The sequence below is a fragment of the Petaurus breviceps genome, unplaced genomic scaffold, assembly GCF_028583685.1.
Source record: "Petaurus breviceps papuanus isolate PSGF00001 unplaced genomic scaffold, PetGlider_PUasm1.0 90879, whole genome shotgun sequence".
Taxonomy (NCBI): domain Eukaryota; kingdom Metazoa; phylum Chordata; class Mammalia; order Diprotodontia; family Petauridae; genus Petaurus; species Petaurus breviceps.
In genome coordinates this window covers 5,995,985-6,011,525 of record NW_027187368.1, presented here as the reverse complement: position 1 = coordinate 6,011,525, position 15,541 = coordinate 5,995,985, and the positions used below count along the sequence as shown (strand labels likewise).

The window sequence follows — 15,541 nt, the reverse complement described above, 5'->3', positions numbered from 1 at the left end:
GAGAGAGAGAGAGAGAGAGAGAGAGAGAGAGAGAGAGAGAGAGAGAGAGAGAGAAACGAAAAAAGTAAGAAGATCAGCCACCTTTCAATAAACTGTGGGGGTTCAAATGGAAGAATCATCTAACCTGGAAAATCAATCAGGTCCATGCATAAGACTATTATTGAAACCTTGATACACCATCCTGTTTCTTTAAGGAAATTGTTCTGGTCAGAACTTCCAAGGACTTTAGATTATGAAATGATAGAAATGGATGTGACATGAAAACATAAAATGGTAAGAACAGAGACTATTGGTCCTAGAAAGGATATTAGAAATAATTGACTCACATTTTAGAAATTTAAAAACAACAACCACCACAAAAACAAGATCATAGGCTTCAGGGGAAAGAAAACTGGATTTGTAGGCAAGGGATCTGCCTGGGTTTGAATACTAGTTTTACTACTTAATAGATGAGTAACTTTGGGTGAATTACTTTCCATCTCATGGTATATGTTCACTCTCCCACCCCCATCCCCATTCCCATCCCCACCCCAACCCCCTTAAAATATTATTTATTTCAACCAACACATGGGGCTAGAAGAATTCTAAGGTCCTTTTCAGCTTTAAATCCTTTGACCTATAGAGAGTAAAGTGATTTGCCCAAGGTCCTGTCCCTGGGCAAATAGGTCCAAGGATAGGACCTATCCATCCCTTTTAAGAATCAACCCAAGTTGGGGAGGCACAGTGAGTAAGAGCACTGGCTCCAGGGTTGAGAAGACCTGGAGATCGAATCCCAGGCTCAGACACTTAGCACCCACCCAGAAACACCAGGCCGTGTAACCTTCAACAAGTTACTTAACCCCAATTGCTTAGGGGCGGCCAGGTGGCTCAGTGAGTAAGAGCGCCGGCTCCAGTGTCAGGATGACCTGGATCAAATCTGGGCTCAGATACTCAGCACCACACCCATAAATAACTGGTCGTGTAACCTTGAACAAGTTACTTAACCCCGATTGCTTTAAAAAAAAAAAAAGAATCAACCCAAGTAAAACTTCCACAAAGTCATCTTTGAACACAACACACAGACAGACACACAGACAGAAAAACAGACACACACACAACTTAAATGGCATGTTCCTTTTGGGAAATATCACATCCCTTGTACCTCTCTTATTTATCTTCTATTTTGTATTATAGGTCGACATTTGTTCAACACAACTTTGTGTTGAATAAAAACACAAATTTAATTATAACTGTGAGTATAAATAAGCTAAGTTCAAATTTCTTGAAGGCAGAGACTGTGTCTTCTATTCATCTCTGTATTTTTCTAAGCACCTACCACAGCACTTTATTACACAGTAGGTGTTCAATATATATTTTAGTTGAATAGGATATTAGAATTATTGTTGCCTTTGCCACTTGTCCATAGTAAAAATAACCATGAATTTTCTTCCATTGGATTTTAAAATTACCTTAAGTTTCTCCCTTCCTCGACTCCCAGAACCTGTGAAGGCAATCCTATCACAGCAAGTAGGACAGAAGAGAAACCTCACTCAGGGAAACAGGCAGAATAATAAGAAGCTATACAGTGGGTGCCTTAAAATCTGCACCATTTGCTAAGTATGAAAGGAGTCCATTTTTTTTTACTGAAGCACCCCCTCTCCCCCACCAAGGTAACATGCTGAGTGAACAACTGGAAATATCACTAGATTGAGAGACAGGAGACTTGGGTTCCAGTCAATGCTCTACCACTAATAAGCTTTCTGACCTTTGACGAGTCTCTTTTCCTTTCTGGGCCTATTTCTATAGTTATAAAATTAGAGATGGAAAGAAAGAAAGAAGGAAAAAAATGAGAGAAAGAAAAAAGGAAGGGAAGGAAGAAAGGAAGGAAGGAAACCTGGAGGTCTTAAGGGTCAATAGCCCTAGTTTCAGGTTCTGACCTTGCTACTTACTAGCTACGTGATGTTGGGCAAGTTATGTAACTTTTTTGAGACTAAGTTTTCTCATCTTTGGAATGAGGATAAAAGATGTTTATATTGCTTACCTTTCATGATTATTGGGGAGAAACAAATGATATGATGGCTGTAAAGCACTCTGTGATCCCCAAACACTACACAAATGTGAGCTTTTAGAATTGTATGGTTTCTATGATCCCTTCAAATTCTGGCATTCTGTGACCCTCCATACCACCTAATGAAAATCCCCACATAGACTCTCTTTCAAATGGACCACACGTGGCTTTCACCCCCTTTTAAAGCTCCTAGCACAATAATCCATTTAGAGGGTGCCTTTCCTAATCAACAAATATTCCACTGCCCTGATAGCGCCCCCTTTCTCATTGCCAATCATTGGAACTCTTTGTAAAACCTGAGGCCCCTACCCCCACCCTTCAAATAGATACTTCATTGTGACAGATTCTCAGACTCCTCCAAGCAGCTCAGAGCTCTGGGTAGGAAAAAAAAAAGAAAACGACAAAATAAAGGCCCTGGGAATATAGCAGCAGCAGACATGGCTAATAACAAATTAGGATTCAGGCCCTGTAGAACAGGAGGGGCGATTATGGACAGAGGCTCTCTGAGTTGGATTAGTGAAATTCATGGCACCTGCATAGGCTGACCTCAGAATAATCATTAGGCTGTGAGCTGTATCAAAGAGCACATTAATGATACAGCAATGAAGAACAGCAAGGGGGCTCAGAAAGAGGACAATGTGTAGGGATGGGGGGGTAGGACTGCTGGAGGCAAAGGGAGAGAGCAAAACATGGAGGAAAGAGAAAGAAAATGGAGGGAAAGGATGGAAAAAAGGGAAGGGTGACATGAGAGAAGAAAGTAGAAGAGGTTACAGAGACCAAGAAGGAAAAAAATGTAATATGACCTAGAAAAAAACACAGAAAAATGTCATGAGGGTGGGAAGGGGAAGATTTAGGTGACCTTTGGGGTCCCTTACAACTCTGAAATTCTATGATTCTGTGATACATCAACTGAAGAGTGGCATTATAATAGGATCATCAGCTCATAGGATTTAAAACTGAAAGAGATATGCCTTCTAATGCCCTCATTTTAGAGATGAGGTCACAGGCAGAGAAGTGAGATGACTTCTGCAAGGCTACATACATAACTAATAGGTAGCAAAGGTGGGATTCAAATTCAGGTCCTCTGATTCTAAATCCTCTGGTGTGGGGAAGATATGGATGAGGAAATCTAGTAAATCCATGATTAACTTCAACTGAGAGAACCAAAGTCCTTTACAGAGCTGTCAAATTTGTGCAGTTCAGAGCAAATGTAGCCTGAATCAGATTAAAATGAAATTGGTTAAATGTTTAACAAAATAAATGAAAATGCAACACAACATAGATGATGTAACCTTGTGGTATTCTAAGTTAGTATGCAGTCAATAGGGATCTTTTTCTACTTGAGTTTGACACTACAGCCTTAGAACATAAAACTGGGAATGTAAATTAACAGAGCTAATCTAACCCAACCTCTTCTGCCCACATCCCCCACCCCATTTTAAAGATGAAGAAACAGGCTCAGAAATTATTTGCTCCAGTTAAAAGAGGAGAATTTTGCCATGGCCATAGCTAGATCTCAGGTGTCCTGACACTCAAGCCTATATTCTTTTTTACTCTTTTTCTATCTTGGATTTTGAGGATAAAGAGATAAAGGTCACATTAGTGATCTAAATGTTATTTGCTTATTTTAAAGCAACTTCCAGGGGATAACTTGGATTCCAGATACATTCATCTCAACCCACTTCACTTATGTCTCCATCCACCACCCAGGATAGTGATTGCTAATGTCAAAAAAGATGACAAACTAAATTTTAGTTACAGTCGACACACTAAAGTTAGAGTCATAAAATGGTAAAGTAGGTTGGCCCTTTTAACAAGGAATGTTGAAGCTAGAAGAGGCCTTGGTACATAGAATGTTAAAGCTGAAACAATCTTAAAACAAACTATTGGTGCTAGAAGGTACCTTAGAACATAGAACATCTAATAAGAAGTCATATCTTAGAACACAGAATGTTAGAATATAAAATGCTAGATAGGTATATTGGGACCTTAGAATATAATAGATCTGGAACACATGTCCTAAGGTCCCTTAAGGCAAAGGACATAGGAGTTTGTCACTCTAAGGGAATGTAAACTGCTAAGGCATAGAATGTTCAAACTATTTGACCTTAGGTCATAGACCAGGAGTAGGGAACCTGTGGCCTCAAGGCCATATGTGACCCTCTGGGTCTTCAAGTGCAGTCCTGTGACTGAATCCAAACTTAACAGAACAAATCCCCTTACTAAAAGGATTTTTTTTATAAAACTTGGACTCAATCAAAAGGCTACACCCAAGGACCTAGAAAGCCACATATGGCCTCAAGGCTGCAGGTTCCCTACTCTTGAATAGACTGTTAGTCCAAATAAGACTTCAAAAATAATCTTTTAAAGCAGATGAAGAAACTGAGGGTCATATATCAGAATTGACTTGTCCAAGGTCACATAACTATATATAGCAACAGAAGCAGAACCTATCATCCTAACTTTAAGTGAGTACCCTTCCTAAGTCAGGGAAATGGAGAGATAACTGTCAATATCAAGGGATAAATTGAAAACAAGTTGTAGGTTCACTTTCAGTGGATCAAAAAATTCAATTCACAAGGAAATCTCATATAGCTTTAAATATCTGATTAACTGAGGTGTTGTGAAAAGACTAGTCCAACAGTGGGAAGGGGGGGGGGTAGAGGATGAATGAAAGAATGGAAAAGGAAGAGGCCATCAGGCAGGAGAAGAGACAAGAAAGAATAAAAATGGAAAGAATGCAAAAAAACTGTAAGTTTGAGAGTGTAAAGGGACCATTACCACATTGCTTGCCTGCTCCAGACCTGCCAGGTTCTTTCTCCCCCATTCACAGATAATTGGAGCTAGCCTGCAAGTAGAGAGGCGAGGCTAGGGAGCATGGGAAGGAGGGACTGAATTCTATAAATAACTGCTCCCAGGCTAGCAAGTGACAGGCTGCTTCAGCCCTGGGAACAGGAGAGGGCTGCTTAATAGGGCAGTGCTAGTGGAAAGGGTCTGAGAAAGGGCTGACACAGCCCTACTGCAAGGCATTTGGCTTAAGGCAACAAAAGGAACGTTTTGGAAGATGCTTTTTTTCCTTCCCTGGAGACTTAACGTGCCTTCCACTTTTGGCAAACTCTTAACTCCAATACAACCAAATAAGTGGCTTTCTTTACTCCTGGATTTCAATACGTATTGACTAGAAAGAGGGACATGATGTACCAAGGGGAAGGACAGAGGAAGGGAGGGAAAGAATCTCTCTGTTCCTTTTTAAATCTTCACTGCTCATCTCACCCCAGCCCAACCCCAGTCCCTACACCACCATCTCCCCCCCCCCTCCGCCCTGCCCCCTTCCAGTGCTTGATCAGCAGGCTCTGATAGAAGTTCGGCTCCAGGCATGATTTTGCTTTACCATGCCTACTTTCTAAACTCTTTAACACTATTCAAGTAAGAAAAAAACATAACAAAATGATAAAAAAAATACAATGGAAATCATAGAATGTCTGAGCTGGAGGGCACCAAAGAACACAGAATGGTGGAGCTGAAAAGGACTTTTTAAAATAGACTTTAGGATGATGGCAGAGACGTCAGGATACATACAGTGAACAATCATTTTTTAGGCACTTTCTAGGTGCCATACCCTGTGCTCAGCATTGGAGAAGCCAGGAAATGCACAAATGTTAATAGAGCTGGGTCATTCCATTCTAGGATCCTAAATCCAGAGCTCAATGAGACTAGGTCCAACGCCTACATGTTACAGAGAGGAAGATGAGGCACAGAGAGGTAACTGAGTTTACATACAGCTCAGACTGGAACCAGATGTTCTGAATCACGTTCTAATTCTCTTCCCAATCTTTTCAGTTGCCCATAGAATCCCAACCCAGGGCATACAAGGTTTCTGGAGAATCAGTTAGGATCCATTTCCCCCTCTCCAGAACTGGCCAAGGGCCTGAATGACGGAGTTTCTCTTTCAGAAGCCTGAGGCTAAACCCCAGGGTGTCCTTGCCTGAGCACAGCCCACTCCCCATCATCCTTCAGAACCACCCACTCCACTCCAGCAGTCCAGGCTGAGAGCCCTAATTCACACCAAACACCCTGCTGATTTTAATTGGCGGCTTTGCCTATGAAAGTACAGAATGGGGCTGGTGGCATTTTGGGGAAGATCAGACAAATATACAGCCAGAGAGTCTGAGAGTAGGGTGAGTATGGAAGGAGATGAAGACAAAATAGAAAACTAATACATAACTCCCATTTCCTAACTGGGTGTAGATTTTAAAACTGGAAAGGATGGATAGTTTAAAAATGAAGCCCTTCTTCTGAATTATTCCTTTATTTATCTTCTGGCTCCCTTGATGGCATTTCTTTGACACTGTAATGAGAGCCTGATTAATTCCCTGAAATTTTATAAAATGGTTACTCCTTAGAGTGTAGGCCAGGATGGAAGATAAACGGTAATTTTTAGCTTTTGGATGATATGCTGAATTCTATTTCACATTATTTATTTATTTGTTTATTTTGGAGAGACACTGGGAAAAGATGAATAAGTCAAGGTCTGCAACATACTTTGAGCTCAACTAAAAGGAGTCTTCGATTATGGATGTGGCATTATGAATCATGGCTGGACATTAGACCCATTCCTTGTGCACTGCTTTGCTTCACAGCAAATATTTCATTCCTTTAATTGTCCATCTTCAGTAGAAAGTCACTCTCTTCAGGCACTTTACTTTGTGACCTTGAGTGAATCACTTCCAATCTTCGGGCACCAGTTTCCTCATCTCTAAAATTATGTGCTTGGACTAGATCACAGAATGTTAGAGCTCAAAGAAACACTAGAGGTCCTCTTTCCTGACTCTCTTTTATACTTTGGAGAAAGACTGTGGGGTATAGAAGAAAGGCTACTGCCCTTTAAATCAGAAGATCTCTGTTGGAGTCATGACTCTAACCCTTATTAGCTTGGGGACCCATTTTTCTGGGCCACAGTTTCTTCATCTGGAAAATGGAAATTTATGTTTAGATTATCTGCCTCACCAGGGCTGCTGAAAAGAAAGTATTATAGGAATGTGAGTTATTATTATCATTATGAATGGTTTGCAGAGTAGGAGAGGGACTCAGACTTAAAAAAGGATGTTGAGCATCAGATGGCAAACAGCAGAAAATGTACCCTCAAATAAAAATTTTTAAAGACAATTTCTGTTATGAAAGATGGAGGGAGCTGGGGTATATGATCTATGGAAGACTCTAGCAGATGGGGAAGCCACTAATTTGGGGAGGAGCCAGGAAGACCTGAACAGAGGAGGAGTTTGAAGGAGCCAAGGCAGGTAGGGAGATAACTTCCTGTTCTTAACTAGTTATTCTTATTAACTAGGTGTTGATCTCAGGTGTTTCTTTGCTACTGAAGAGCATTACTATTGTCAGTGCCCTCTAAATTTCAATGCCCTTGGTGAAAGCCCCCATGGCTCTACTCTAGTTATGACTCTGATAGAACTAGAGCCTATGCTGTCTGATTTCCAATCTAGTGCTTATCCTTTGTTGTTGTTGCTGTTCAATCCCTTTCAGTCATGACCCCATTTGAGGTTTTCTTGACAAAAATACCTGAGTGGTTTGCCACTTCCTTCTCCAGCTCATTTTACAAGTGAGGAAACTGAGGTAAACAGGGTTAAGTGACTTGCCCAGGGTCATACAGCTAGTAAGTGTCCAAGGCCAGATTTGAACTCAGGAAAGGGAGTCTCCCTGACTCCAGGACTAGTACTCTATCCACTGTACCACCCAGCTGCCTAAAGAAAAAAAAGTGCTTATCTTACCCTACCTCATGAAGTGTCCTTCCATTTCTGAAGCTGGAAAGAGAAGTGGATTTGGGATCAGAGGTACTGGGTTTGAATACTAGCTCTGCTATCAGAGAGATCACCTGGACCTCAGTTTCCTTATCTGTAAAATGACTTGGACTAACTTTAGTTCTAAAGCTTCTGATCCTAATGTATACTCTACAATGATATCTTCCCATGGTTCCCTCACAATGATAAACTCTAACCTGTGAATCATATTAGTAGCACAATGCAAAGGTCAGAAAAAAGATACCATGGGCCATTTAAATCACTGTGGCTTAACTTGGGATAATTGATAGTGTCAAGAATTTCTGGAAGATAACTTCAGACAGTGTTCCTCACAGCTGGGGAGGGGGAAGAAAAAGCAGGAAGGACAGGAAGGAAAAAAAAGGACAGGAAGGAGGCACAAAGTTGACCAGAGAGGAGAACCAAGGACACCAAACCAGAGAGCAGTAAAACAACTAAGGGCAAGCATTTCTTTCTCCCTGAATGAAAAGTCGTATGTGTTTCTTTAAAATTGGAAAGTCGGGCCTTAATTGAGGAGAAAAATGGGGCTGATTTGCACAATTATTCTGGTTTGTGCCTGGGAGAGTCTGCTGACGTTCATCATCAGCTGCAGTTCCAGGCTCACATTCTATCCGGCAGCCACACTTGGGGCCTGAAGTTAGTAGGGATGAGAGAAAGAGTCAAAAGCCTCTCAGAGATGGGGCTGAAGGGCAGGAAGAGGTAGAGAGCTCCTGGGGCTGGCATTTTCAAAGTGGCTTCTCTCCTAGAGTGGCAGCAATCAGGGAGGAAAATGGGAGCTGCCCAGCTGAGAGGCCATAGACGAAAAATGGGATTATCAGACTTCATCACATTTAACCCTGAAAAATCCTGGTGAACTCATCTGGGATGGGAAGAAAGAGATGTCCCTCGTCAGTAAAGACATTTAAAGGAGAGGCCTAGGCCAGCCATATCTTCATTTCTCTCTAGGCTACACTTCTAATTTGCCTAGACCTTCTTTACAATGCCCCAGAAACTTCCTCATCCTGGAAGCTCATTCAGCCCCTGGACTTCATACACCTTCCACCCCATGGCCTCTCCCTCTGATGGACTGGTTCCTTCCATAACCTCCATTTTAAGGAGGAGGCCCAGGCTAGCCATGTCTTTGTTACTCTCCAAGCTGCAGCCTTGACTCTTGTGGACTTTCTCTCCAATGCCCTCTTTAACTCTTCTTCCCCTACCAAATATCTGATGGCTTTTCATCTCCCTTTTGTATTTCGTCTTCCTCCATTAGAATGTAAGCTCTTATAGGGGCAGGGACTGTCTTTCTGATTCTATTTACAGGACTTATTACAATGTCTAGAATGAAGTAAGTGTTTAATAAAATCTCATTAACTTGACATAGGAGCTGAAATCTAACTCATATTGTAAAGGAAATTGTCCTTGATAATTTGGCTGATTATGCTATCCAGAACATTCTGCATTATAAAAGAAAGAGAACCTTAACTGATTTTAGGAGACTCCAGAATCATATGAAATTGGCACCAACAGGGACCTTAGAACACAGGATATTAAAGCTGGATGTGGCCTAACATGCTTTCCATTCCAAATTACATATTTTACATATGAGGAAACTGAGATTTAGAGAGGGAAATAACTTGCCTGAGGGAAGGTGCTAACCCCTCCTTTTAAACAGTTGCAGGTTATCATAGGACCTGGATTGTTTCAGGAAAAGCAAAACTAGACTTGCAGTTTACAAGATAAACTAAAAACTTGAAAGTAAATAAAATCCTCTCTCTGTCCTACCTTCAGTTCGTCTCTACTACCTCCCACTTCTCAGTCTCTGAGCAAAGTCCCCAGAATATGCAATCCTAATTTGTATAGCTTGGTTGGGTATTGTTCATACAACTTATTTTGCACATCATCAGATATGTTCTGGGTTTGTTTGGGGTCTGTTAGCCTTGTTTCTTCAGATCATATTTTCTGTAAAGTTTAAAAATGACTAATTAATTATGTGACCTTAAATTTTTTAACTTGTCACCTCCCTGAGTCTCCTATGTCAAATAAATTGGCTAGATAAGACTGTTAAAGAGGCCCTCCAGATCTCATAATCGATGTTCTAGGTTCTAACATTCTAAGATCCCTTCCATATTCTAAGGTCCCTTCCAGCTCTAGCATTCTAGTTTTCGAGTGCCTTCCAAATCAGACACTCTGTGTTCTAGTATTTCATGTGCTAATGTGTCTTCCCATTCTTAGTCTATGTTCTGATTCATCTTTCAAGTACAACATTCAATTTTGTACATTCTATAGTTCTGTATCACCAAGTTTCTCTAAGCATTAACATTCTGATTCTCTCATTGCTTTTGTACTTAGAATGCCAGCCAGAAAATAATTAAGAAACTTTCCAATTTTCCACGTTTTCTCCACATAGGCCCCTTTAATGAATAAAGAATTCAATTGTTGTTTTGGGATGAAGGTTTTTGGGTTTCTTTTGGTTTTTAAATTTGAGACTGGGCAAAGACAGCCTGAGAAATAAAGGAGAACTCAAGATATCAGCCCTAATCTCTGTAATAGGAACCTGAAGATCTTCCCTGCCCCTGGGCCCTTTGATAGGTTTAAGTGAATCTGAGAACCTTCCCTGATTTGAAAATATACTCTGCCCCCTAATAAGCTGAATGTGGTCACATGGAGCCTGTGGTGTGAAGCTTGTTTTTCAGGAATGCTCACACCTGGACAGTGGGTCAAGAGGGTTGTGACATTTTCTGACCCAGGAGAAGGCTATATATACCCTGATGAGAGGTTTTGCTTTGGGGCTCACTTTGGGAAGAGGTGTGTGATTTGACCACACGGGACTCTGGGCAGCCGTTGAGGTCCCCCCAGCTTTGAAAACCCAGATATTGGGTTTTCAACCAGAGAGGGCTTACCTCTCTGATAACTAACTAGGTATGGATGTAATAGTCAGACAGCTGGAAGCCTTGTCTGCTAAATTGTGTTATTATCTGTTGTAATTTCTATTTGTATTCTCTGAAGTTCAGGGTGCTGACTTTTTCCCCTGAACTAGGTAAATGATATATGTTTGATTGATTAAAGTAAAATTGCTAACCCATTTTGAGTTGCTTTCCTTTAGAAAAGCAGATCTAAGTACCTGTGCTAGCAGCCATCCTGGCTATGCTAGGGTGCTTGCTGCTACAACCTCAAAAAAGGATGCCTTGAAAATGTACTTTGCAGCTGAATTGCAGGGGCTAAACTCCTGTGTTTTCTGAGAGTTGGGCTACACTGGTTTCAGAGGACACATTTAATGAAAATGACAGAGCCATGATCCAGTAGCCACCAATAAAAGAGATTTTAAAGGGACAAAAGGAATGTGAGGGATGAGAGTTGGAGGAGAAGGGAGGAAGTTGAGGGGAGATGAAGGCAAAATTATAGGCAAAAGGGCAGGAAGGGAGTTTAACTTTGGAAGGCAGCTTCTGATATTTTTGAAAACTAATACAGATTTCTACCACTGATTCATATAAGCCATAGGGAGATAAAAGACAGACTTTCACCTGAAATGCTAACTTCTGTGATGGGAAACCTTGATGAATACAAAACACTTTCTGTACAGAGTCATAACCCTGTTAGAAAGGACAGTGACAGGCTGGAGGGTGATTAGAGAAGGGAAAACAGGAGGCTATTCAAAACTGTACCATACAAGGATCAGTGGAAGGGACAGGGGATATTTAGCCTGGAGAATAAAAGAAAATAGCTGTCTTCAAGGATCTGAAGGGCTGTCATATGGAAGAGGAATTGGAATTCTGCTTTGTTCCAGAGGACAAAACAAAACAAAAAAAGCACCTTTCCTTTTTCTTTTTTTTTCTTTTTGGAGGGCAATTGGGGTTAAGTGACTTTCCCAAGGACCCATGGCTAGTTTTTGTGTGAAGTGTCTTAGGCTGATTTGAACTCAGATCCTCCTGACTCCAGGGCCGGTGCTCTATTCACCAGGCCACCTAGCCACCCCCAAAAGCACCTTTCTAACAATCTTAACTGTCTCCAAGTGAAAAAAGACTTCCTTGAAAGTTAGTGAGTTCTCCATCTCTGCAAGTTTTCAAGCAGAGAGGGTAAAAGAACATTTGTCAAAAGTGCTGTAGAGGAGATTTGCATCCAGGAACTGTGTGCATTAGACAACATCTAAGGTACTTTCTGATTATGTGGCTCTTTGATCCAGATCCATATTATCACCAGCCATCTTGAACAGGAGAGAAAGGAAATCTGTCCAGGAGAACAGGGCTCATGATCTCTTTCCTCATACCCATTCCCAGGACCACCAAGGGAAAATGCCCAGGAAAATAGTACCAAGAGATTAAAAGCGTTTGTGCTTCCTATTTATAAACTTAATTCTATAAACTGTGGACCTGAGAAAGTTCATGATGGTCATTTTTATATAGGTGGCATAGTGGATAAAGGGCGGGACCTGGAGCCAGAAGATAGGGGTTCAAATTCAGCCTCATTGAGAAGCTGTGTTACTCTGAGCAAGTCACTCTAATCTCTCAGATTTGGTTTACTCAGCTGTAAAATGAGTATAATACCCAACTCGCAGGTTGGTTGTGAGGATAAGAAGAAATAATATTTGGAGCATGTTGAGAAATAAGTACTGGGCTTAAAATAAGGAGTATAAGCTTCTAGTACAAGCTCTGTTATCAACTTCCGTGACTTTGGCCAAGCGACGTTTTTTTTTCCTTTGTTTTCTCAACTTTAAAATGGAGATTATATTCAATGGTATAGAGGAATGAGTGCTGGATTTTTTGGAGGGGAGGTTGAGGGGATCTTGTTTCAGATCCTACCTTCTAGGCATATTAGTTATATTGTGATGGATAAGTAATAAATTCCGTGAGCTACAATTTCCTCATCTGTAAAATGGGGATGATGACAAATATAGCTACTTATATGTCTCATGGTGTTTTTATGAGGCTCAGATGCGATAATGTGTGTGTAGTACTTGGTAAACTTTACAGCACCACAGAAATGTCAGCTATCATTACTTCAAATATTCAAGGATCTGTAGTTTTATCAATGCTCTGGCTAGGTGGCACAGTGGATAGAGCACTGGGCCTGGAGTCAGGAAGACTCATCCTCATGAGTTCAAATCTGGCCTCAGACAATTCCTAGCTGTGTTACCCTGGGAAAGTCACTTAATCCTATTTGCTTCAATTTCCTCATCTATAAAATGAGCTGGACAAGGAAATGATAAACTACTAGAGTACCTTTAACAAGATAACCCCAAATGGGGTCACAGAGTCAGACGTGACTTACACAGGTCAACAACAGCAAAGTTTTATCAGTATGGTACTCCTGCTATCAGTGCAGAACCTAACCCATCCCTGATTTGGTAGATTTTTTTTTTTAAAGTTACTGTGGGGTGTGGCTAGGTGGCACAGTGACTAGAGCACCAGCCCTGGAGTCAGGAGGACCAGAGTTCAAATCTGGCCTCAGACACTTAACACTTACTAGCTGTGTGACCTTGGGCAAGTCACTTAACCCCAATTGTCCTGCCCTACCCCCTCCAAAAAGAAAAAAAAAAGAAAGTTACCGTGGCCACATATATCCATAACCCACAGCTAACCTGGCGGTATATGCTTCTGAACTTAAAAACAACCAGAACTTACATGGGGTCTTCAGGTTTACAGTCAATATTTCATCTGACTGCCAAGTAACCCTGCAAAGTAAATGCTACAAAGAGTATTATCCTCCTTTTACAGATGAAGAAACTAAGCTTCAGAAAGAATAAGTGACTTTTCCAGGGTCACACAGCTAGTGAGTGTCTCAGATACAACCCAAAGAGCTTCCTAATTCCAAATTCAGTGTTCTATCAACTAGCCAACATTGTCTCCCCTAACCTGGCTAGGTTAGTTCTCACATAAGAGAGTCCATCACTGGCCCTATTTATGAAGACTTTCCAATTTCATAGAATCTCCAAGAGTTGGTACTTATATGGTACAGGCTTTGAGACACAGGGTCATTTACCAATCTATGATGTAACAACAGAGGAGGATTTTTTTTGTATAATATATATAGAATAGTGGTTATTGTGTAATTATATATATAAATTATGTAGGTATAACTAAAAGTGATGTAATTGCATAATAATTATCATGTAATATTGTTATATATTATTTAATTTGACATATATATATAACAATATTTGGTTTTGATGTAACGGTATTTATTATTTTTATGTTTAGGGGTTTTTTTTTTGGTCATTTCTGATTCTTCATGACACCATTTGGGGTTTTCTTGGCAGAGATACTAAAGTAGTTTTGCCATTTCCGTATTCTAGCTCATTTCAGAGGAAACTGAATCTAATAGGGTTAAGTGACTTGCCTAGGGTCACACAGCTAAGTGTCTGAGGTCAGAAATTAACTTATGAAGATCAGTCTTTCTGACTCCAGGCCTGGCACTCTATCCACTGTGTCACCTAGCTGTCCCCAAAAAGTCATTAGTCACTGGGAAAATCAAAGAAGGCTTCATAGAAGAATGATACTGGTGTGGTTTACTATTTCCTTCACCAGCTCATTTTGCAGACCAGGAAACTCAACCTAACAGGCTTAAGTGACTTTCCCAGAGTCACATAGCTAATAAATGTCTGAGGCCAGATTTGAACTCATCAAGATAAGTGTTTTTAACTCCAGACATGCCTCTCTATCCACTGTGCCACCTCGCTGTTCCATTTATTATTGATTACTTATAATAATAATTATTTAACATATAGGACCAATTGAGCAAAAACAAGTAGAAGTTTTACAAAAGTGAATTGCCCAGGGTCACAAAGTAAATGAGTGGCAGTCAGGACTTAAACCTCGGGCTCCTGGATCTTACCATATTTTCCACTAGGTAAATGGTATCTGTCCTAACCGTAATAATCCAATCCCTACTACATGACAGGTACTATGCCATGTTCTGGTAGTAAAAAAAGAAAAACAAAATAATACCTGGCCTCAAGGACTTCTATTTCCATCAGAGTAAACACTAAATAAATATGAAATGTATACAAATTTATTTTATGGGGTGGGGGTAGAAGATGGGGGGTTAGGGGATTATCCCCTAGGGTCCTTGGGTAATGGATAGCACCTGAGCTGAACCTTGGAGGAAACTAGGTAGTCTTTGAGGAAGAGGAGGCAGACTCTGAAAAAGTGGAAAGACGATGGGTAGAATAGCATTGAATACAAGTAGGTCAATTTGGCTAGAACACAGAGCATGGAAAGGAAAGTAATGTATAATAAACCCAGAAAGGAAGGCTGGGGCCACATTTGGAAGGGCTTTAAAAGTCAGCCAAAGTAAAGGCCTTTCTGGTCTCTTGCTTCCTTTGACAAGGCAATAGGGTCTAAGTGACTTGCCCAGGAACAATTCAAATCTACTTCCTAGGCACTGTGCTCAGAGTCAGGAGGACCTGAATTCAAATTCAGCTTCAGACTTAATAGCTTGGCTTTGTGCAACTCACTTAATCTCTGTGACCTCAACTCCCTTATCCATAAAATGGGGATGCTATTATTGCCTCTCTCTCAGGGTTGTTGTGAGGATCAAGTGATAGAATATTTGTAAAGCAGTTAGCAGAATACTTGGCACAGAGAAGGTACTTAAACACTCGTTTCTTCCCTTCCTATGTGAAGTCTCCATGACACAAAATTCGTCCACCTTGGAGAATAGGATCCAAGCCCAGGTGCCTTTCCCATAATAC

The 15,541-nt window shown here is 40.8% G+C and overlaps 1 protein-coding gene across 1 annotated transcript in view; it reads right to left on the bottom strand.

The window, feature by feature from the left end:
* BRINP1 (BMP/retinoic acid inducible neural specific 1) overlaps positions 1–15,541 on the bottom strand; it is a 194,430-nt gene that overhangs the window by 14,557 nt on the left and 164,332 nt on the right. The gene's annotated exons all lie outside the window — the stretch shown is intronic.